Genomic DNA, 24689 nt, shown 5'->3' with positions numbered 1-24689 from the left:
AGGCTCTTCAAATTTGGAAAAACAGAGCTGGGATGTTATAGCGATTGGCCCAGAGCATGAAATAAGCAAATCTGAAGCAACCCAGGACTGGGGTGGGATTTCAGACACTTTCAGATATGAACTTTCCTGCTAATTCTGTTTATACTGTGAAGAAGGTAAAATAGCGCATAGCAACTGTTTGTTAACTGTTGGATCAGCCATACTGGTTTGGTTTTTTTGGGTTTGTTTGGTTGTTTTTTCCTGATGTTAGATTGGGATTTCACTCCCGTGGAGTGCTTGCGTGGTTCTACCAGAAGCACCAATTTAAGTTAATGATTAGGCTTAAACCCTTGGATGGATGTAACATCGTTATTTAACTGAGGTGTTGCCAAAACTCACTGATTGCTCCTGGAATTAGCCAGGAGACATACTGACTGAGGCTGGGTGTTTTGTTTGGGTGTGTTTTGCCTAAAGCCGCCTTAGAGTTGGAGCTGCTACAGGGAAGTGCAGTAGATACAACACTCACAGCGTTGACGTGGAACGACACAGGGCGCACAGGCTTTTCTACTGCAGGAAATAGTGGATTTGTGATGTGGCTGGGTTTTATTTATTTATTTATTTTATTTTAAAGAAGAGATAACTTAAAACCAAACAAGTAGGGAGGGTTGACATGAGGTCTTGTGGGGAAAAAAAATTCTGAACCAGTTTGAGGACATTGATAGGCTCTGCGTTTCAGGGCATCGTTCGGAATGACGAGAACCAAGATGGAAAAAACCTAAACCAGTTAGGAAATATGTTCAGTAATCCACAATGTCAAGCTTGAGCCTGAGGCAGTTTTACAGTAAACATAACCAAATAAGCATTAATTTAGGAATTGATCTCTGTAAGGTACCTACTATAAATGGCTTATTTCACTTGCAGCTAAGAAATACATAGATATCCCTCTTGCGTCATGGCTAAGGGAGCCTGCTCCTCATGGGATGGAGTTTGTGTATTTTATTGCATTATTTCTACTCACCCTGTTGGTGTAGCAGGTTGGAATGCAGTAAGAAGAGGTATCTTTCATGAGTTTAATGATATGGGTAGATAGAGATCACTGGAAACTTCTTTGTAAACACAGATATTATAGTTCAGATAATACGTTTGTCTTTAGTGTTTATTATATGTTGCAGTCTAAAAGACACAGTTTTGGCAAATGCGAGCCTAATATTTGTTTTCTAAAGCTATACAAAAGTATTTGTTGACTTTTGGAAGCCCTTGGAAAACGCTGTCTTCTGATGGGATGTGGGCACCCAATTCATGTAACAAATACAAAAGCTCTCGAGTAGTCCTGACATGGCTATATTAAAAAATGTGGGGAAATATTTGTGGGATATTTTTTGGAGTCTTTATACTGCTTTACTGGCAATCACATGAATTTTATATCTGTCATGAAATCTCCTGACATTTCCACCAATATGTTGCAAGGAGGTCATTAGAACAATTACTGAGATGTGGGAAAAGAAGTAGCATTCCATAGCATCAATTGCCAGCACTGCCATCTCTAAGCAATTAAAAACCATGAGAACAAAAATTTGACGTTTTTCTGGACTGTGTATCAATAGGGTGCTCTCGCATTTGTTTTTGAGGTTTTCTGCGCTGCTCTAGCACTAGACTTATGTTCTTGAAAAAGATGAAGCTGTTTTGGAAAAATTGAAGTAAATTGAAAAAATCTCAAGGAAACTTTTTTTCCCCATCCATTAGAACACACTGACTTGACACATTTAAAGATTTTATGGAAACTATTCAATTTTGAGAACTTCCTGTGGGAAACAAACAAGTTTTGTTAGAAATCGGTTGTTTTCTGAGGTTCCATCCGATTTCGCTTCAATTATTTATGAACCTGAGACAAAGAGTCAGCCCAGTCCAGTAGTCACAGTTCCCTAGCTCACTGGGCTGGCCAGCTCAGGTGGGCTAAAGAGTGTCTGGGAACATCATCCTGACGTAGGGCACTGGAGCTGGCGGGGGGAAATGGTGTTTCTGGGCTCCCAGCTCCTCACCCGCCTGACGGATTGCCAACAACCCACGGATTTTGCAGGCTTTTGGATCTCGGAGGTCTTTAATTGCCAAATGGCTGCGACAGATTTGAAAATGAATGTGAGTCTTTTCGGCACGGAGTGGTAATGGCAAAATTACTGAGATGCTATTTCACCCTTGCTTGGCAGTGACGGGCAATGCTGAAGCCAACGAAAATTTTGTCAGGCTTGGGCTGTAGCGACCAAGGCTGTTTCACTCGCTATAGTCCTCTAGGAAGGTATTTAGACATCTGAGAGATCGTAATTCGTTTTGGAAATGACATATTTCAATATTAAAGTTGAATTTCACTTACATGACATGGAGCTGATTTCTGACTCCAGATGGAAAAAATTCCCAAACTTAAATAATTGAATGGAGCTGATATCTGGTTTCCTGAGCAGCTCTGTTTCTCACGCGGCAATAAGCTAGAGTTCTTGAGAAAATAGTCAAGTATTGAAAGGACTAAGGAATGGGTGTATCAAAAGGCTCAGACAGTCTCCCGCTGTCAATAAGGCACGTAGGATTATTTCCCTGGAGACTCAGAGCAGAGCTTGCTGATGGTGTGGCTGTTAATAAAACAGGAAAAATATTAGTGAGGTTTGTCCGAGACCTGCTTTGAGTTTGTGGAAACACCTTTTAGTCTGCCTGGATCCAAATAGGTGATTTATTCCCCTTAAGTCCTAAATTTAGCAGAAAATAAACTAGACCAGGCTTTCCTCACTTGGGTAAGGAATTTCAGTATCTTACATTGCTGGACCTTGGTTTTGGACTGCAGGAAGATGGATTAGTTCATTGATCATCAAGTCCTCATCTTCATGATGATTAGGGGACTAGAACATCTCTTAATAAGAAAGGCTGAGGGACTTGGGTCTTTTTAGTCTGGAAAAAAGACGACTGAGGGGGGATCTTATCAATGCTTATAAATATTTAAAGGGTGGGTGTCAGGAGGACGGGGCCAGGCTCTTTTCAGTGGTGCCCAGTGACAGGACAAGAGGTAACAGGCACAAACTCAAACATAGGAAGTTCCATCTAAACATGGGGAGGAACTTCTTCACTGTGAAGGTGGCAGAGCCCTGGCACAGGCTGCCCAGAGAGGTGGTGGAGTTTCTGTCTCTGGAGACATTCAAAACCCGCCTGGACGCGTTCCTGTGCCACCTGCTCTGGGTGACCCTGCTCTGGCAGGGGGTGGGACTGGGTGATCTCCAGAGGTCCCTTCCAACCCCAACCATTCTGTGATTCTGTGGTTGCCTTACCTCTGCTTAAGGCCAGGTACACCCACTCTCTTACAAGCCTGATTTTTTTCAGGCTGGGGAGCATTAAGTTGATAGTCTGGACAAAAAATAAAACTGCATCTGGGTTGCAGAGGATGGGGACTGGTATGGGTCTGGTCCCTCCCGTTGAGGCACAGACGGGATGCAGGGTATGAGGCTGGTGGAGGCAGAGCGCTTCGTGGAAGCACCTGCTGTGCCTGGTTGGGGTGAGCCCCTTCTGCCTTCAACCCAGCAAACTGGTCCTGAGCATCCCAGACCCAAAGCCCTGGGGACTTCACTACTGTTGGAGAGGTGATGGCTTGCACTTTCCCAAACAAAGCACAGCAATGTTTCCTGTAATTTGAAACAAAGAGACAACTTGCTGCTTTGTAATCTGTGGGTGGGGGAGGCACTGTTGAGTCAGGAAGCCCCCAGAGGGTGCTGGCTTTACTGGTTTCAGCTGTGAAATCAAAACATATGCATGAGTCAGGCCAGTGGTTAAGTTCTGCTCACTTTGAGGCCCTGGCTTTGATTAAATTCATGTGTCATTTTCAAAGGTCCATGTTTAGCTTGGTTTTAGATCATGCTTGCATAATTAGTTTATTTAAACTATGTCTCATGTTAAATCAGATTTTGCCTGTGGACTTAAGTACAACTATGTAATAAGATATACCTATTAAACAGATGTTTAATCTTAATGACTATGTTCTTGACAATCAATTGAAATTGAACATCTAATAACTACACTGCAACTAGGCATATCTCTTTGCATTTAATAAGATACTATAGTAATATAATTATAGTAATATAGGATATTATAAATAACATATTCATGGCAATATACCAATATTTGTATAATACACATTATATATATATATATATAAAATCGTCTGAGAAATGAGGAGGCTTAGCTCAGCTCATCGTTTCCCTGATGGGAGAGAACAAAATAAAAAAAAACCCAAACCCAAATGTTATCCTCTTACAGAGGAAGCAATTTGTATTGGCACTCTGCGCGGCGTGTCCTGTAATAGCCCTGTGTCCGCAGGTCACCACCCCGGGTAGTCACTCCCCCCAAGTCATGTCCCAAGCAGCGGTGTCACAGAACAAAGCTCAGGTCTGTGTTCTGGTCTATGGTGACTCTTGGGATGCTTCTGTCAGACTCAATAGAAAAAAAAAAAAAAAAAAAAGGAACTAAGAAAAATAAAGAGGAACACAGGAACAAAATACCGGTGAGGAAAGATTTGTTGAAAAAAAAAAAAAAAAAAAAAGCCAGCCAGCTCTGTGTCAGTCCTTACTGCATTTGGGCTTCTAGTTGCATGTAAATATGATACTTTGCAGTTTGACACCCAAGTCTCTGATTTGTGATTGTAACCATACCAATAAATGAGCTATTTCATTAACAGATCCCATGGAATATCTGAATGCTCTGCCAGTTTGATCTGATATTCCTGACTCCAGAGCTTTATATTCTGCTGTTAAGACACGTACAAATGATTTGGTTCATATCCCTTTGTTATGCTTCTGTGCCATAAGTGTATACTGATGGACATTTAAATATAAAACCAAATAACAGATTCATAATGTTCTGTTCAGAATTAACAAGTGTGTGTCAAGTAGCCTATTGAAAGAATTGAATATTTTGGTAAATGTGCAGTATTTTAGGATTTCTTTTCTCTTTTTTCTTTTTTTTTTTTTTTAAGGCCTTAGTTCGAGGAGGCATTGAAGCCCATGCTTAAATCTATCTTTTCGTCAGATCTGTTGCACATGTGTTCAGTATTAAGTGCATGCTAACTAGAAATAACCTGATTAACTTTTATCTTATGGTTGGACCTAGTATTCATTGGACTCTATAGAAAATTTTCCACTGAATCCAATGAGCCCTGAGATAAACAGTTTAGAAATGTGGTGGAAAGGCAGGGAGAGAGGGTGGGAAACAGGTGGGTTAAAATTAGACTTTGGATTATTTGGTATCTTTTGGGCTATTAAATATGTATAGAATGGAGCTCTTGTTAATGCAAATTACAAACATGTTTCAGAATCTGTTTTATAGCACATGTACAGTACAGTGATGGACTAGTAACATATGAAAGGCATATTGGTGATAGTAAACATTAGCTCAGCATTCTGGTCTCCAGCATTGCTCAGAATTGGGGGGTAGGGGGGAAGTCTTCAAACTTTTCATGTTCCACAAAAATAGTTATCAAGGTCCCTTTTTGTTCAGACTCCCAGATTCCTCTTTAAAAACTCGCTTGATTTCCCTGAACATCTCTTTCCCAGTGCATTATATTTTCCTCTGCCTGCGTTAATTTTTGTTAATATTGTTGTTGCCATCTTTACACTAAAAAATGCATGAGGAGAGAGAAGTGTGTGTGTGTGTTCTCCCTTCCCCCTTTCCTCATCTAACTCGGAGACCAGGGAGGGGTGGGGAATGGGGGAAAGCCACTTATAAAATTTTCCTTCTCTCTCATGCCAGGTTTACAGTGTAAAACCAGTGAATTCCCCAGAGCGAATTCCCCTGTTTTGGTGGCCGCCTTGTAAGTGTATTACTGGTGGGCACCTCCAGCTAACGCTGCACTGGGGTAAATTAGGCCTAGAACTTGTCAAGAGATTACTTTTACTACCGACTTTATTTAGCCCACTTTACTCCCTATTTAGTCTGGGAGAGGATGATGCTCTGTGTTTTGCTTTGAGTGTTTTGGGTTTTTTTATTATTATTCTGTTTGGTAATTTTTCCACACACCTTTATTGAAGACAGTGATTGCAAACACATTTGACTTGATATTCAACTCACACTTTAACTTAACAAGTAGTTCAAAGATTAATTACCATGTACCTTGCAGTTCATAGATTCTATTATGATACAGCTGAAGCAAAGAGAACAGGGGGAAAATCGAGCTGATTAGCCTGTGATTATGTGTTAGCTTGTGCTTATGGTCTTTGGTTGGTTGTCACTGCATGATGCAAGAGCTGCTACGTGGCTATGCTTTCCCGTCTATGTTAATTTTAATGTAGTTGATGAGTTTCTAGGACTTAAAAAAATATTAGCGGCACTATTTGTCAGGTTAGTACAGTTAAAATTGTTAATGCTTAAATAGGTGAAATTAATCTTTGCCGCAGCGGAGTGAGGGAAGTTGTTATTCGTGTTTCACACGCGGCTCCTTGGACTGTGTCTCAGCTAATGCTAATAGAGGACTTGCGCGCTACCCCATCACCCCAGATACAAATTTGAGCTGGGTCTGCAGTTCTTCTGCCAGCTTGCTGGCTCCAGGGAGGGACCATAGGACTTCTTGAACCCCCCGGTTCAAGGAGGACAGGGAACTGCTGGAGAGGGTACAGCAAAGGGCTACTGAGATGATTAAGGGACTGGAACATCCCTCTTGTGAGGAAAGGCTGAGGGACTGGGTCTTTTTAGCCTGGAAAAAAGACGACTGAGGGGGGATCTTATCAACGCTTATAAATACTCAAAGGTGTCAGGAGGATGGGGCCAGGCTCTTTTCAGTGGTGCCCAGTGACAGGACAAGGGGTAACAGGCACAAACTCGAACATAGGAAGTTCCATCTAAACATGAGGAGGAACTTCTTTCCTTTGAGGGTGGCAGAGCCCTGGCACAAGCTGCCCAGAGAGGTGGTGGAGTCTCTGTCTCTGGAGACATTCAAAGCCTGCCTGGATGCGTTCCTGTGCCACCTGCTCTAGGTGAACCTGGTTTGGCAGGGGGTTGGACTGGATGATCTCCAGAGGTCCCTTCCAACCCCTACCATTCTGTGATTCGAGGACTTGAACAAAGTCCAGGAGGACGTTGAACCTGCATGGTGAGGCTGTAGTGCGATTGTTGGTGGGGCTTCATGGCAAAGGCAAGTTAAAAAGGGGTTTTGCTTTACCCTGGTTTAAAAATGGATAGTTCTTAATAATTTTGGATGAGTTCACTGGTGTAGCTCCCGGTTTGGCCCAGCAAAAGTTTGGTCTGGAGCGGCATGGAAGGCAGGATGCTGTAGGGCAAGAAGTGCGGCTGAGAACCGGTAGCAAAAAGATGCCCTAAACTGGCACTGCCAATGTCAGACGGAAGCCCAGCTGAGGTAGTACTGTGTCTGTGGCACTCCTGATCTGGTAGCGTGCAGTTTAGCAATGTGCAGAAAGCCCTGGATGAAGAGTTCATCCTGTCGTCCCTCTGCTAATAGTCAGAGTTCTGCATTTTAAGATTTGTCGAGTGAGACCTGTCAGAGATGTGATTAGAATTTGCTTTCCGCTCTGTTCTCACTGCGAGCGACTCACTGTTCCCCTTATTCTAGAGTAAATCGATCAGGACTCAATAAAAAGCATGGGGAGAACCTGCTTGTCACTTCTTAAATGTCTCAGCCTGTTTGGAGACTTTGCCTGAATCCCTGAGCAAGTGGGAGCTCTTTCTAGTGTGAATTCCCCACATCTATAGTTCCCCTGGCTAACAAGGGAAGGCAATATACATAGGACAGAACAGGTTTCTATTCAGCCGTGGAGAAAGCACTTGTGAATGTTGCAGGAAATGAGATCTTAAGTCAGTGCATAAAACAATCTAATCCATCACAGCCCCTAGAATGGCCCCTCATAACTCAGGGGCTGTCATACCCCTTTGTGTGCATGAAGGCAGTTGTGGAAGAAGTGACGAACTGCGCACATATTCTGCTAAATCCGTTCTGGCAGCTGAGGTAATATATTTTCAATGCCAAGTCACATAATTTTACTTTAGCTCATTTGACTCCAGGCTACAAAGCTATTCCAGAAAACAAAGGGATGGTGTTTGAATAATGAATAATAATGAATTTAATTCTGTGGGCTTGTGCTGGGCTGAAGCCTCTAGGAGGTTAAATGCAGATAAAGTAATGGAAAGCAAAAGTTTTACCTTACAAAATAGTATTATTTTACTCCAGCTGTCTTGACTTCATTAGGCATTGGTACCTTTGGACAGATGCAGCTGGCATCTGAATTTAAAACTAATACATCATTAAGTATGATTTACAGATTTACACCTACAAAATAGCATAGAATTACTCTCAGCATCTCCTTTTTGCATTCTAGTTTTTTTATTTTTCTCATCCTGTTATTTTCTCTTGGTTTTGATAGTTGTAGACCTTCGCAGTAGTTGCAAGGAAATCTAAGCGTATCCTTGCACTGTGACAGATACACATGCACCGTTTCTTGGTGGCACCCAACATCCTCAGCTGACAATTCAAAGCTTTTCAAGGAAGAAGTAACGCAATGTTCCTGTAGTTCACATGGCAAAGAGATGATGCCTGCCTCTGCCTGTACAACCACTACTCCTGACGCTGCTTGGCACTTTTGATATTAGTTTAATATTAGTGACAGGTGGGCAGGTGAGGAGAGGGATTCCCCTGTAGAGAGATCCTGGAAGGCAACTTCGAGGAAGACTTTGGAATTTGTTAATTTGCTAAATTGTGCTTTATCCCTTTGAAAATCCCCCGTTCCTTTAGCATTTTAAGGGAGCATGAATTTGTTTACAAACTGTTTGGGTTGTTCGTGGAGTTGCTTAAGACTCTCAAAGATTCACACAGACAGATCCAGGCAAGCAGGAATGCGGAGAAGTGCTACAGATGGTTGTCTGGGAGGTCTCGCCCCATCTGGAGAGGAAGCTGGTGAATGCATGCACAAGGCTGCCTTAACCTTTGTGTTTCTTATACGGCACGCGTACAGAGTTGTGCTTGATCAGAGATGCTATTCCAGCTCAGCTGCTTCTTCTGCGGGTGGGTCTTTCACTGCAGATGGTGTCCTCAGAGCACTACGAGGGCATGCATGAAGATGTACATGCCCAGATCCTGCTCTGAGAGAAGAAGGGTGAGGTGAAAAAGGGAAGGCAGGAGCAGAGCAGCAGTAGCAAACGGCGGCAGTGGCTGTATGCGGCTTCCCTAAGAGCTGCCATAAAGCCCTAGTGAGGTCCTACCTGGAGAAGGTGGAAAAGATCCATGGTGGAGGGAAGGGGAAGAAGGGGACTCACGGCTCCCCTGTGCTGGGGGCGTGATCGATGGGTAGCTGGCAGCTGTGGGGCATGTGCGGCTCTGATCTTTCCTGTGTTTGTAACTTTACAGTGTGGTGCTACGGAAACCAGTGTGATGCCAAAGACTCAGCATCATCTGTTAATTCATGGTAGAAGATCAGATGAACCAGGAAGTGGAAGTCAACTTTAAAAACAATTTGGTAAGTTGTGGACTTCTAAAGGGGAAAAATCAAGAGGCTTGATAGGCAAAACGGGTATATGGAGAGCCATCTTTGGGAAGAGGTAAACAGTGTTTTCTGATGCTATTTATGAAGAAGAACAATTTTAATCTATGTGTGGGACGTATGTTCTTTGTCTGCAGCCCGAATGTGGCAATACTTTGTTAATTTGAGAGAATGAGAAAGTGAAGCTGATTACAAACAGAAATGAAAAGTCATTCAGTCACCATGTGCATGGGACTTCTAGCAAGCTCCACCGGAGGTCCAGGCACTGAATAGTTGCAGGATTATGTGTCATCTCGTAGATCTGTTTTCACGTTCCAAGCCATCTGGCATACAGGAGTAAACAAACAGCAGAAAAGATAATAAGTAAACTGGGTTTTAACCGTTTTTTCCCCAGTCTTAATACTATAAAAGAAAAGGACTTTTAATTCCTAATACAGATTAATTTTAGATTACATCCAATATTAAGTGGAATAGTAAATAACATTTCCACCTTACAAGAAGGCAATCTCCCGTTTCCTTTGTTCACAAGGCTCTGCCTGTGTTTTCTCCCAGCACTGGCTGTGGTGAGAAGGGCTGAGGGCGCCCCTGCCCACGGCTGCTGTCGAGTCTCTTAACTGGTGCTGATGCAGCTGGATAGTGGTACGTACCCAGCAGTAGGGCAGGCAACTCTGGCCGTGACTCTTGGTGTTTCCAGGAGAAACTATGATGGCTTTACTGGAGAATATCCATTGGATAAGACTGCCTCATCTGGCAGCAGCAATTCAGTTATTGCCTCGTACCACTGAGCTCAGAATTTCAGTACAATGAGGGAAATGACACTGACCCAAACTCGTTTTTTTTCCTGGTTTCACTGAGGAAAGTCTGGTAGAAGGGTTACAGCATCCACTTACTTGAATTCACTACATTGGTTCAGAGAAATAATATCTCAGACTAGCTGGAAAGGTTCTGAATTTCATCAAAAAGTCTTTGAAAAATTTCTTTTATCAGTGATTAACTTTACAGTAGATTTAAAACCATAAATCTATTACAGTAATCTGAACGTGTGTAGTCAAGGCCCACTGATACCAATTCATACCGTTTAATTGAGTACTGCATTATTTAATGATTTTCCTTTTGGTGTAATCTCATTTTGCAAGAAATCTCATTCAAAAAAAAAGGAAAAGGGACTTTCTAGTTTTCCTGGCTCTAGAGAAACTCAGGGCATGTCAGCATATAGGCTGCCCAAAAAAGAAATGAACTTAAGTTCTCATATTTTGCGGTGGGGAAAGGAACTCCATCACGTGCAGGAAATTATAGCAGACAACTATTACCCCTCACTGTGGTACCTTTGGAAAGCTGTAGTCTACGGATGGCTGTGCTGCAGCTATCACTTCTTCAGAACTACTTCAAAATCAGCTGGTTAATCTGGGCTGTGAGAGAACCAGGTGGGTTTGCTCAGGGTGCCCCTTCTGAGTGTGATGCTCTAACCCCCAGCTCCCATCAAGCGAGTCAGTCCGACCATCCTTTGTACCTCCAACTGCACGTTCCTGCCCCATTTTTGGTGCTCATTGGCATTTATGAGAGAAGCTGGGCCAAGGAGTTAAACTGGCAGAGGAAGACCACTGCAAAAAGACTAATTCTCTACCAGTTCAGGCCCTTGGATCCAAAAGAGGAAACTTATCTACCTTAAAGTATACAAAACAAATTAAAATCTGATTTTTTTCTGTTTGAAGGTGGAAGACTTGTAGGTAAGGTACAGTGAGAAAAATTGACAGCCCTTTCTCTCTGGTCAGTAAGATTTACAGGAACTTCAGGAACTTGTCCGTTGCAGTTTTTAGACACTATGTGAAGTTTCCCACCATCCTAGACCACTGTTTGTCAGAGTTTAAACCTCCTCCAGAAAAGGAACGAAGGCAAAGCCTTTTGAAGCTGCTTGGTGTTAATGTTCTCATTTCTGAAAGGTCTATAATACCTTTTAACATTTTGAATGGACTCAGAAATATTAAAGAGAGGGAATAGGCTCAGGGCGCAGGAATTGTCTTGATAGTCTTGGATGCTCAGTTGCCTTGTTGGTTCTTGCGTATGTGTAAGTCAGTGTTTGTTTATGCCTGTTTGATCTCATTTCCCAAAAGTATTTCCCAAGCTGTGCTCAGAGGCAATGGGAAGGAACCTTCTGACTGAAATGGAATCCCTCATTCAAGATGAAATAGGATTTTTTTTATCTTTTTTTTTTTCGCTAAGCCGTTTCCTGGCAAGGTTTTCCTGTGACATTTGCTGGGAGGGTAACCCATTAATTTGAATCCAAGCACCAGCGGGAGCTAATCTGGATGACACTAGATCATGCTTGGCATTTGTTTCCACACTGGTTAGGTGCCATGTGAAATATTTCCAGTGTTGACCCATGTTTCCAGCTTTGGAAGCCGTGCTGGAAAGTGCAGTTATGTTAGAAGAGTTGTCTGATGATTTTATTATTATTTTTTTTTGTGAATAGTCCAATGGAAATGTTAACTAGTTCACAGAAAATTCAGGTGCAAGCACAATTTCGCACCTGTGTCAGTACCAAAATGAGGAGTTGGCATACGAGTACTGTCGCTGTTACTTATTATGTTTATTGTGGAAACGCTTAACTTCCCAAATTGAAGATGAGGATTTCACTCTGCTGTGTCTACATACGCAGCTTAACCTGCTCTTGAACCTCACAGAATTCCTCGCCGCAGCCTGTGTCCGCACGTAAAGGACTCCTAGAATGAGCTGTTTGAGTTGTGGTCCTTGGGGAACGCTGCAGAGCTGTGCCTGGAAATAGCGGGTCGTGCTCAGAGCTGGCACTCCACATAGCGCTGTGTAGACTTAAGAAGCAGCCAAGATTTAAACACGGAGCAGGAAAATATTTTGATCATTCTGCATTCATGTCAGCAAATAGCTGCTGGTCCGCTTCCCATGGGCATTGGTTGGGTTTAAGTGCTCTTCCCAGTACGGAGTCAGGGTGTGTGATGAGAGGAGGCTTTCAAATCACATGGTTACGTACCAGTTTCATACTTATTCTGGTACAGTGCAGACCAGTTTGTTTCTAAGGACACGAGTTTAGTATTTTTATGTATTTTAATTTCTATTCAAATAAATAATTATCAGAAATATACTGGGGTGATAAAAGAGGGATGGAGGAGTAAATGGCCAAAGCAAAAGGTGATTTGCCCAAAGTATGGTCAAGATTTCTGAGTGACAAGGTGAGTTTTAAAACATGCTGACTAGTTTTGAAAATCCCTGGAGTTTGGATATAAAAGAATTTGCTTTTGCCCAAATAAAGGGAAACATGCAAACTGGTTTCCGTTGGAATTGCTCCAGTTCTCAATTCATCCTCAGTTACAATCAGGTGGCTCCCAACACCAGCAACTGTATTATTTGTAAAGCCAAACCTCCTTTTTACCAGTTCTGGCTATCTCAGGCCTGATCCTAATGCCTGTTGAGACTAGTGGGACTTTTTCAGTTTACTTCAGTAGAAGCCGTGTCAGACCCATATTAGATGCCTGTCACATTGGTACCTAAGCAATTTGTAATTCCGATGAGCCCTTAGGTTTGATTAAGAAATCTTTAATAAGATTGCTTTTGTGGTTAACGGCCCATTGGTAAAGTCCTCTTTCCCCACAACAATAGTAATTGGATATCCTCAGTATCCAGTCATTTCATTGCAAGATGTTTCACTCTAAGAAAATAATTTCCAACCCATGTTTCTTTTCTTCTTTTGACTTAAAAGAGCCTCTTGTTGTCTTTGTGGTCAGTGCAGTCCATTTGTAACTGCCTGGTACAAACTGAAATCTGTACGTTCTTATCTCCCTTGCTTTTTTTCTCTGTACCCAGCTGTAAGCAAGCCCTGAAGTTTGTTCAGATTAGGGATCAAACACTGATTTTCTATTTCTTTTCTTGCAAATTCCTAGGGGGAATAAAAAAAAAAAAAATCAATATGCTAACGCTGTTGCATCAAGCTTTCAAATCTATGCAGACATCAATAGGCAGCTGTTCCGTGCTTTTTAGCATTTTGGGCCAAGTTTCTGATTTCAAACAGATTGATGTAAAACCAGAGGAACTTCATAGGAACTTCTCTGGATTTACACTGCTTGCTTAGACTGGGTCAAGCTGTTAAATCAATCCAGGATCAACATTTTGATTTGTATTGACTATTAATATAATAATTAGAATTTTATTAGGAATGGGGTATCTGCACCTTCATAGCTACTCCCTAGGGAAATTAAAACATAATTTTGTGACGTTGTGTGATGCCCAATATAAATAGCTGGTCTTATTTGGTAAATGTATATGAAATAGTATTTGCTACTTCACCAATTTATTACAAAATAAAATCCTTTCAAGCCAGAGTAATGTTCTCTGCTTTATATTTGAAAAAACCAAATTAATCCCGTGATACACTGTGATTTGCAATAAAGTTGATCAATGTGATCTACCTCCACAAACTGCAGAACATACCATTCACGTTCTTTAGAGTAATACTGTTGTTTTGCCTTGAAGTGCGTTGGTGCTGTTCCTAGTGTTACGTATAGCATCCTAAGACATTTTAATAGAAAGAAACTAAATGAAAATTGATTGATAAAAGCTCCATCAGGGTGTTTATTGTTTTTGCCCAGGGGCAAAGCAGAAACTTTTGAAAGCCATGTCATTTGTATTAGATACTGTTTTTCAAAGTGCATGGGCAATGGAGATGTGAACATAAAGGTAGGAAATTGCTTTTAGTCATTAATAACTTGCACAGGGAGCTTGTAGTACAAGGTAGAGTGTCCACCTTCATGCTGGATAATGAGGATTTGTTGCAAAAATTGGCATACAAGGGTGTAGTGGAAGATCGCGTATGCAGTCATAGTGCTGAAGCTGGCATCTACAGCAGCTTCAAGCATATGCAAATGAAAGAGAAAATACCTGATTAACAAGGGACACTATGTTGTACTCCAGCTACGTTAGACAGAAGTGCAGCAGTAGAGACAGAATATGGTTTAGCAGCAGTTGCCTGTAGGGCTTTTAAAGATCTTAACCCTTTGGAGCAGGGCCAGATACAACTTGTCTCTCCCTAGTTCCTGGAGTATTCTGGTTTGATCCGGGCAGAAACAAATCTATTATCAGTAAGAGAATTTTTGTGAGGGTAAGAACTGTAAATTGCCCTATGTATGTAGGGAAATAACATCCACTCTGAGAGCCCAGAGTAAGGAATAGGAAAGACAATGTTAGTGGAAGGAGTCTTAAGAGAATTGTGGGAGGACATTTGCTCTTTGCTGTTGTGATGGGACACTGGCTTGAAAATGCCTACTCCAGACAGTAGTTTGCTGCATGACTGCCTTTTAACCTCAGCTGCCAAGGCAGACTTGAGTAACCAGCTCAGCTGTGGATGAGTGAGTAGGCTTGAGCTAAATATATTATGCCTTGGGTTGATTTTGTGCTGTAGACAGGTTGTTTTTCCCCAAAGTATCCCAAAATGAAACGTGTCTAATTCTGAAGAAATGTTGAATTTGTATGGTCAGAAACTTATTTCCTGCTCCCCATCACACATGGAGCCAGGGAAGCCCAATGACTTGCCTCTTTGACTGCTCAAGATCAGTTTGCACTCTCAGGTCTGCATGGGTCTTTCAGCTCTTCAGGATCGTTGAGTGATTTGGGCTGTGCTTGCTTATCACATGTTAAAGGTAATTATTTGAAAAGATGAAGGGTAGAAGTGGGCCCGGCCGCTCTAATCAGATACACAGACAACAGCCACGCGGGCTGCTCATGTTGTCTCACCCTGACCATCGTGCCAAGTACCGGGGCCATGGTGAAGAGCTGACCCTTGTTAGCGGTAAACTCTGGCTACACAAGTCATGATACCCAGTTCCCGACTTGAAAAGCCTCCAATCTAAATGCAAAATCAAACCCAAACTGGAAAAGGTTTGGGAGAATGGCAGGTGTTGTGACTTGCCCAAGACCGTGCAGCTTTGGTGGCAGAACGAGATCTGAGTTCTGGAGTCTGGTGCAGCAGAGATTGCTATGGATTAACTGGCTGTATTCCTTACTCACAAGACTGTAGTTGAATTTCTCTACTAGTTCTGCTCTGTTTTCACAAATTGAGGGTGAAGCCATTTTTATGTGGGTTCCTGGTTGTTTGGGGGATTTGTTTTGGTTTGGTTTGGTTGTGCAATATAGACACCTTAGAAATGGCATGCACACTGAGGCTGCTTTTTATGGCCTATTGGGAAGGTAACTATTAAAACTGGGTGGAAAGGATCACAGCTTTGCCCTCTACCTAAGATGAATTTTACTTTTAATTCTCAAGTTGAAGAAAGAAAAAGCATTTTGTTGAATTTTTCTAGGGAAAAATGGAAAAAAAAATACATTGAACAATACACTACTTTTTTGTTTGAATAGGCCATTATTCATCAGTTAAATAATTTAGGTAAAAAAAGCCCCAAACTTTAGTTCTAGAAAGGATACTTGTGGTCAGAACACATTTAAACAAAACTCAGTAAACTAGAAATGGAAACATGAATTCTTTGTTTCCATACACTGCGTAAATCCATGTAAACTAATATATGTATTTCTTTTATACTTGGAGAAGGAAGGAAGGAACTGTTTAATTGGAGAAAGTTCAAACACCGTAGCGATAAAATCCATGTTACTGTGTGCACAAGTGGTGTGTGTATTTGTAATGTTATTCTATTAGCTTTACCATTTTTTGGTTTTGGCCTGTCTTATTTGTGGATAGTTTCTGTAGCCCTTACTGGGTGTGCATATGTGCCTGCTTAAAAAAAGCATAAAAAGGGTTTAACAAAACTTTGTAGCTATGTTGTACAACATATCTTTTATGATGGGATATCAGGTAAGTGAGAAATAGTTTTCAGGCGTAATTGCTCAGTGTGTACAAACAGCTGTAGTGGCCATGCACAAATTAAACAGGCAGAAATACATAGTTGAAATTAAACTCTTCCAAGGTCAGGCCCTACGAATACACTGCGTATCAGCTGTGCTGAGAGTTGGCAATGGGACTTGAACTAAACATATGACAAACATATGGAAAATATAGTCCTTTGCTTTGTATGTTTAAAAAATGGATCATACTCAATGTGCTACTGCCTTTGAGGGCTATAAGATAAAATGTTGCAAGGTTCAATGGCTTTGAGATGGGAACCCTGAGTACGGCCCAGATGGAGGCCTGATACCGAAAACTGCTCTTGTCTTTGAACATTATTGGCCCCAAAGAAATGAAATTCCTTTTAGCTTTCTCTCCACCCCCTTTAAAACAATATGAGCGCAAACAGTTTCCACTTGTTTTTGTCCCTATGCCAACCTGCAGTTTAAGCACTGAGGAAAATGTCTTTTAGGAGAGGACTGGCTCACAAGTCCTCTTGGAGTCGGTGGCATGGATTCTGAAAGTTTTGGGGAAGTGTAAAAAGCCCACCTTAAATGCTTCATGGTTCCCCCACTGTAGCTGTTGTGGTGCTGGCAGAAACGGTGGTTTAAGAAGGTTGTAGCCCCTGGGCCCCATTTTCAGCGCCACGCTGGTGTTTCTGTTTCCTCACCCTGGTTGGTAAGGCTGGCAGTCATTTGTGGATCTGATCCTTGAGTTAGATCTTTGAGGTGATCAGGACTAATATCTGCACTTCGCTTTCCTTTTTTCATTTTACAAAGTTTATTTATGTGTGGCATCGTTTCATAGTGATGCCTTAAAAAGACTTGCATTTAGCAACTGTGGGTGGAAGGGCAGGTGGGAGTGTGAACAGGGGTGATGCTGGGACCGAAATCGACCCTCTGTCCTGGTTCGGGGTGGAGCAGGCCCAGCTCTGCTCAGTCAGAGGCCCAGGTTCACACTCGTTGCCGTGGCAACCAGGGTCAGCTGACCAGGGTGTTTGCCCTATGGGGAGGCACACACAAGTCAGGTGACCCAAACCAACCAATCGGGTGTTCCGTCCCATCCGCCATGCTCAATATAAAAGCTGAGGGACCAAAGGGCTCAGGTTGGCTCTTCTTCGTTGGCTCTTCTTCAATGGCCTGCTTCTCCAATGGCTCTCTTTCTTCAGTGACTGACGTCTGAGGAGGACCCCGTCAGCTCATCTGCCTTTTGATCCTGGTCAGTGTGTTCCAGTTCTCATGTGGCACTGAGTCCAGTCTGGAGATTCCCCAGTGCCGGCCAGTGACATCTCCCTAGGAGCTTGATACAGTTTTGTATATGTTTGTATTTATTTTATCTATTTCATGATTTCCTTTTTTTATTTCATTATTAATATTTCATTAAAGTAGTTTAGTTTTTTCTAAACTCATAAATCTCTTTATCTCTATTCTCCTTGGAGCAAGAGGTGGGGGAGAGCATCTGTCTTCTTGTCATTGGCCAACCCGGCCCAAACCACGACACCCTCAAATCATACCTCTGGTATTTTGTGACATTTGTGCTCTTTACATGGTTTTGGAGACACAAATCAGCTGTTAACAGGGCTGGCGTTTGGGCATGCTGTTTGAATAGAGTATGTGCATTCCTGTATGATGAATGTCTCCAGGGACAAGGTGTGAGGGAGGCAGGGTGTGGGAGGAATACGCTGGCCTCTGGCATCCACAGGAAGTGTCATCGTTGCAGAGAATAGTGTACCGCTGAGATTGCAGCCCTAATGGCGACCCAATGGCTTGTTGAAACCAAAAGGAGCAGCCCTCCTCTGTGCATTCCCATTTCCTCCACTCTCATTCTGAGCTAATTCAGGCAGGAAAATACTTTTTTAAGGCTTATTTTTGTGTTGTTTTTGCTAGACTGCTCCTTGAAGGGGTTCTGCGGTTCATTACTGGGTACCACACAACTTACGGGGAAGTGGAACCTCCCTTTTTGGTGTCAAGGTTTAACCACGCACCTGTAGGAATGGCTCGAGCCTCATTTCTGGTCCCAGCTAATCTGGTGGTTAGAGTACAGAAGGTGAAAAGATGCCTTAAATGTAGCCTTTCCCTCCCTTCTGGCAGTCTTGCGCCAATTAGGGAATGGAGAAACTGGCTCAAAACCCTTTATTTTTTCCTGCTTATTTTCTGTTATTTGTTGTTTTTCTTTTAAAGTAGACTTCCAGGCCGAATGCAATTTTCCTGTGGGAGTAGATGCTGCGTTCTGCCTGCATTTTTTGTCTCTGTAGCTGACAATAATAAAAATTCCAAACAACTTCCCCCGCATTCCCTGCGTTGCTGTTGTCATGTTTTCTGCTGGTTGACAGCGTCACCTCTGCGGCCTTAATATTTGGGTACATTTATTTTGCAAAGTGCGGGGAGCTGGATGGCTTGTTGATGTTTTCAAAAGCTTTCACAAAAGCTGTTGAAACACCGCATGTTGCACAGTTAAGGTTTTAGGAATTTTCCACTCCCACTCCCCAACTGTTTTTTTAGATTAGTGTTTGTGTTTCTGTAAAGCACCCTGCAAACGCCTCCTGTCAACAGGGATGGGAGACCGGCTGAGGAAATCAGTCCTGCAGTCCTTCTTTCCGTGAAATCTTGCTTGGCCACTGGGATCCTGTAAGAAAGTCCTGGGAAGATTAGGTACATCTTATGTCTTTTGTGTGCCCAACCCTTTCAATGGAAGTGAAAACACAAAACATTTAGAATGGTTTCTTTTGTGGAGTCGAAGCCTTCTCTTTTCCCATTCCGCCCTTGCTCATTTCCTCCTTCCGTCCCCAGGTATTCCAAAGTATTGCCTAATCAGTAACTTGGTTTTACCTATTTGAAGCTGGAAAATAATACCCAACAACAAAAAAAGAGTAACTTGAGAGATACTGGTTTTGGGAATAACTGTGACAACAGGATTAGGCTTTACTTCAGCCTGCAGTTGATGTGTGGGTAGAAGAGGAGCCAAGTCTCTTCTGGCCAGAGCAAGGAAGGAATAACAGATGATTCTTGTGCTCTTTTATGGAGGTATTGCTGATGCCATTGGATCTGGGGCTTAGGGTCTAAGTGATGTTTAAACAGTTTTTTGTTTGAAAGTCCTTGAAAGACAAGGACTTTCTGGGCATGACCACTTCTGGTAAATGTTGCAGTCTTTCCCTTCCAGAAGGTCTTTCCACTGTTAAATGATACAGCAATAATACGGCATCCTTTCTACTCAGTTTTCAGCTGACAAATCAACAATATCAAACCTTATTAAGAAGACAATGGAGCTTATTGCTTGAAAACAAGACAAGTAACAACATAAAGTTGAACTCTAGAATTAAACTCAGGTCAGATGGAGCTTTTATTCCTCTTCCAATTGCCACCTCTTTCCTAGGCAAAGGGAGACATTGCAAACTCCACTCATGATTTTGCAAGGACTGTTCATTCTAAGTGATATTGCTTGGACACTACAGTAGCAAGTAGCCTCTGAATAAGAAGAAAAATGAAGATAAATTACTTTTTACTTTAGAACACCATCAGATTTTTAATGTGGGCTTTGTTTATTCAACTAGGAATGTTAGCTTTTTTATGGATAATGGTTTCCTTACGCCATAGTGTTATGTGTAAGCTATTCATCTTCGTCATCTCTTCTTACAACATGGTGTAAGATGGTTCTGACACTGGAAGAGGGAAGACAAGCCACTCGTTGCATCCTGAGGAATCCCCAGGAGCCAAATAACATTGCTTCCTCCAAGCATTAACTTCTTCTGTGCGCCAGAGCCCTGATGTTAAAAGATTGTATCTTGCAGAACTGCCAGACCATGAACCTTGGCAAGTATGAGCTTCTATACGTTTCCGAAATGACATGAAAAATAAAATTGGGTAAATTAACCACTGAACCTGCTTCGCCTTTCCTACATCTTCAAGTAATAGCGGTAAATATCATTAAGGCCATTCACTTTTTAGTCAAATATTAAGTGTGACTAAAAGATATTTTACACCAGAAAAAAAATTCTGATAAATGAAATTCTAGGCTGGATGCATATAATATAGTAGCTCAAAAATTCACTGCCCTTCAATTCAACTCTGTTTTACAAATCAAATTGCAAATGAAGCCTGCTTCTGTTGGATGGTGCCAACCATCTGATAGGGAGATCTTGGCTGGCTATTCCTCATGTGTCTTAAGGGGATGTAAGAAATGAATATTTGTAATTTTTATTACTCTTTGAAAATGCAATTTTTTTTATGCCTTACAAAAACTACTTGATCAATTTTCATCTTAAATCAATTATCACAGGGCCTTTTCTCTTTCTGCAGACTGTTAAGCTTTTGCCTCTCTGAGTTTATCTTAACAATCACAAAAACAAAAACCCCAATGACCCATAACAGGATTCACTTTGTTCCTTTTTATGTTTTACTCTGTGTACAATTCGGAAATGTCTAATTCTGAACGGAGGTGTGATTGAGAGTCTTTTAGGATGGTCGGGGCATGCAGAATACGAGCAGAAAGCCGGCGGTACCTCTTTATTTCCAACAAGGTCAGCATTTTTCCTTGCATCCGGACCCCAGGCTGCAGTTTCATTTTAAGTTTCCTTTGATGGCTGTACTGCTTGGGCTTTTGTTGTAAAAGCAAATAAATAAGTAGAAATTTGTTATTTTAAACCTGGAGTGGGCCCTTTTCTGGTCGATGGTGCACTACCGCAGGCTGATACTGCTGGGGAGAGAGGGGCGATGAGTGGTGGTGGGCAGGGGAAGGTGGGTGCTGCGCATGCTGGCTGCACCCCTGAGGAGTGGAGTGTGAAAATGGGGCTTTCGTGCCTCTATTCTTCTCTTCATGCTTTTAGGCTCAAGAAAAATTGTCCAAGTTGGAAGTCAACATTGTTCATTGATTTCTGTGCAGCGTTACTGAACGTGAGTTAGCACAATGATGAAACAGACATAGTTTTTATCGTATATTTGTTAAATTTTTACTCAGCTTGTATCAGGAAGAGAGGTTGTTTTGTAAAACTCCCTTAATTTTTTAGATTTTATCATTTTAGAACCAAATATATTGTTTCCGTAAATGGATGGTTACACTAATTCTTAAACATTTGCGTAGTGTTAAAAGTCTTCCCAAAGTGTGTGCCTGCCATATGCTAATGGCAAGCTGGTTAATATTATTTATTCCAGCCTACATGTTTTCTAGCAATATGAATTTGTAGAAAGAATTTTGTGTGCATGAATAGCGATGTGTATTCATAGCAAGTAATTTTTCAGTTTCCTGTCATCTGTTGGAACCCAGTTCGAAGAGCTGTGTTTGCTTATTGTGCCTGTAATCCCTGTTTACTGAGTTTATTATCCTAACTCCAGAAGCCTGGGTGTTATGTACAGGTTTATGGATGAAAGCTGCAGTCACGCAGAACTTGGTTCTTTAGACGTTTTAACGTCATGCTTTTTAGCACGAGGAGTCAAGTGAGAAGGGTACATAGCAATCTAAGAGTACTGAACAGCAGAACTACAGGGCAATGATTATCGTTATTATCAAAATGTAATTTATCCAATTAGCTGATTCCATTAAACAAGTTCGATTGACTCTTTCTCCTGCCACATTTTAATGTGTTTATATCTTGAACGAGTGAAGGATGTATTGTTTGACGTGACAGCTTTCTTTGTGTGTAGCTACCTCTTTATTTCAATCCAGTGACTGACAAAAGATAGAAGTGGGTCTTTTTTGATGTAGCGTAGGGAACTATTTCTTGATTTGACATCCTAATTGATTGGGGATTTCTGATTATATTACGGAATTTTCATCCTGAATTGCTCAGCAAAGCAGCATTGGTGCATTGCAACAGGAGGATTAAAAAATGAAGATGTCAGGACGAATCAAAAAAGGAGAACTATTACGCATACTTCTCTGTGCTAAAGTTAGTACACATAGTTAATCATCTTTTTCCCTCTCCCCTTACTACTCCCAACCCTATGCTTCTGTTCTCTGAAGTGGCTTCAGAGCTTCTTTTTAAAGAAAGTGACTCCTTTTTAAAGAATTTTCAAATAGTGCCGGTTGAAAAATATGAAGCTTGTTCATGTAAAAAGTTGACAATCTGCATGTTTTCACTACAAAACTAAAAACATACTTTGAATTTTGGATTTCCCCCTCTCTTTTCAATATGAAATGGAAAAGAAAGGAATTAGGACAGTAAATAAGGGGCGGAAGGAAGAGCGGTGAAGGGCACTGTAGAAGGTCACCTTCAATCAGACCAGAAAGCATTTGGTTGATGGGATGCAATGTGCTGCTATGGTGGGCTTTCACATGCCTGGTTTTTGGCGCTGGCGCCCACTCTGGTGCCACCCCTTCCCCTGTGCCAGGCTGGCTGCTGAGTCTGGCTGGGGGACAACCAGCTTGGCTCAAGCCAATTGTATCAGTGCTCCCTTCTTGCTCAGCCACTCCAACTTTGTCAGTGTTTGAGCTGGTATTGCCATCAGAAGAACTACTTGGGAAATTACGTCCTTAGCCTTGATGTGAAGATGCAGCCAATGTATTTTACTGTTGGGCAGAAATCGTAATATCATTGAGCGTTAGGGCTGGTGAGATGCAGGCGGAGGGGAAGCACAGGCTCAGTGTGATGACATCTTTAAAAATTCGAACAAATGAAGTGAATGGGTGATTTTTACAGGTATTTTGCTTCAGGGAGAAAGTTACTCTGGCTTCTGGAAAGAGCTGGGTATTCCATCACATTCCCGCGTTTCAAGAAGTGGAAAATATAGTGATGATGACACCGATTGTTTTTAAAATGAAACTGTCTGTAGTTATCTCTAGAGATAATAATCCCCTGCTGGTTTAGTGCTTCCTTGATTTTGTTCATATAAATCTGGAGAATGAGGCATCGCAAGGCTGCGTCAGCTCCCCCACACCACCTCCTAGGAACAGTGCCTCATCTCAACCACGTTTCGAAATATATTTTCTAAATCGATTCTATAAGGGTTTGCTGGAATGCTTTTGCTCTCTTGTTTATTAACACTGGACCAAAAGCTTGAATATAGCAATTTTTTCTTCACTGTTTTTACCTTTCTCTTGGAAGCTAATTAACTTTCACCCTCTGATTTGTATCACCCATGAGACCCTATGGGATGTCTGTATGTTGGGGTGTTTTAGCACCTCCGAGGACAGAGCGGATGCTGCCTGCCACTCGGGTATTCAATTACCGCTGTGCAAAGTGGGTGAGAGTGGACGGATGGTGCTGATTTTGTATCTTTTTTCAATTTACCTGAGTGCAAATGGCCAGATGCGAAGCATAAGATTCAGGATTTGTAGGCTTATGTTGTTTTTGCATATAGGAACCTGGGTAAAGCATCTTTTGATGAATGATTTGACTATTACTCCTTATTTGGGTCAGTTTGTTCTTGTTTTTTTTTTTTTTTTTTTGTTTTAATTGTTTTTATCCGAAGATCTGAAAGTACTTTTCAATTGTTTAGATTAATTATTTACATTTTAACAATATAGAAAATGGAAAAGAAAATGGAAAGAGGCTCAACATGCAAGTCTGTTGCTCATAATGACACCAGGATCTAACCCAAGTTTGCCTAGTTCCCACTCTTGCATAGTTACTTTGAGACAAGCATTTTACATGAGATTTTTGTGCATTTATTTCAGGCATGCTTCATGGTTACCCCAGTTTGTGGCTTTTTGAAATCAGTATCAGCTGAATGTGCTGTTAAAGAATAATGTATAAAGCTGCTTTTCAGAAGAAAGATTTTGCTTTGATCCCCACAACTTAATGTAAAAAAAATAAAAGAATCCCTCCGTATTTGTTTACAGATTGGACATAGATTTCTAATGTTGGTGGCAGGAGACATAACGTAGTGTGATGGGCGTTACGTTAGCAAAACATGTATCGTTACCCCTGTTAGGGGCTGGGCCACAAGGGGATAACAATTTGCTGCTGCCACCAGCTGATGGAGTTGGTCCTTCAGCTGAAGTGATGGATGTTTGCAAAGCTGTGCTCAAACTCTGCGCATTCACAGATTTCTACTGAGGCAATGTGTATGTGAAAATAAAAATTATGTGTAAAAGTGCAGCCATGTATAGGATGATTAGATACACTCTGAAATTGTATTTGTAGAGTTCAGTAGGCTTCTTTTCTCTAAATTATGTCAGTATAACACAGCTGATTTTAGAGCCTAAATATGACAGTGCTTCGTTGGAAGAAGCATTTTCCTCCAAATATCAAGTCAAAAAGAGTTTAAAGTGTAACGTGGGGGACAGTGATGAGGAGGAACCCCTGGGGAACCTGATGTGTGATCTTGCCAGGGTATGAAAAGCCACCAAGGGGTTAATCATCCCCCACTGCATATGAAATGACAACAAGCTCTTGGCAGCTTTCC

At 41.7% G+C, this 24689-nt stretch overlaps 1 long non-coding RNA gene across 2 annotated transcripts in view; it reads left to right on the top strand.

Moving 5' to 3' along the window:
- The window catches only part of LOC141750245 (uncharacterized), a 215827-nt gene that overhangs the window by 34491 nt on the left and 156647 nt on the right, over positions 1–24689 (top strand). For both annotated transcript variants that reach the window (XR_012589616.1, XR_012589615.1), the window contains exon 2: positions 9359–9467. This is a non-coding gene — a long non-coding RNA (uncharacterized LOC141750245). The remainder of the gene's footprint in view (positions 1–9358; positions 9468–24689) is intronic.

The sequence above is a fragment of the Larus michahellis genome, chromosome 12, assembly GCF_964199755.1.
Source record: "Larus michahellis chromosome 12, bLarMic1.1, whole genome shotgun sequence".
In the NCBI taxonomy this organism is placed as follows: Eukaryota; Metazoa; Chordata; class Aves; order Charadriiformes; family Laridae; genus Larus; species Larus michahellis.
The sequence above is the reverse complement of the archived record's forward strand: the minus strand, read 5'-3'. Positions and strand labels throughout refer to the sequence as shown.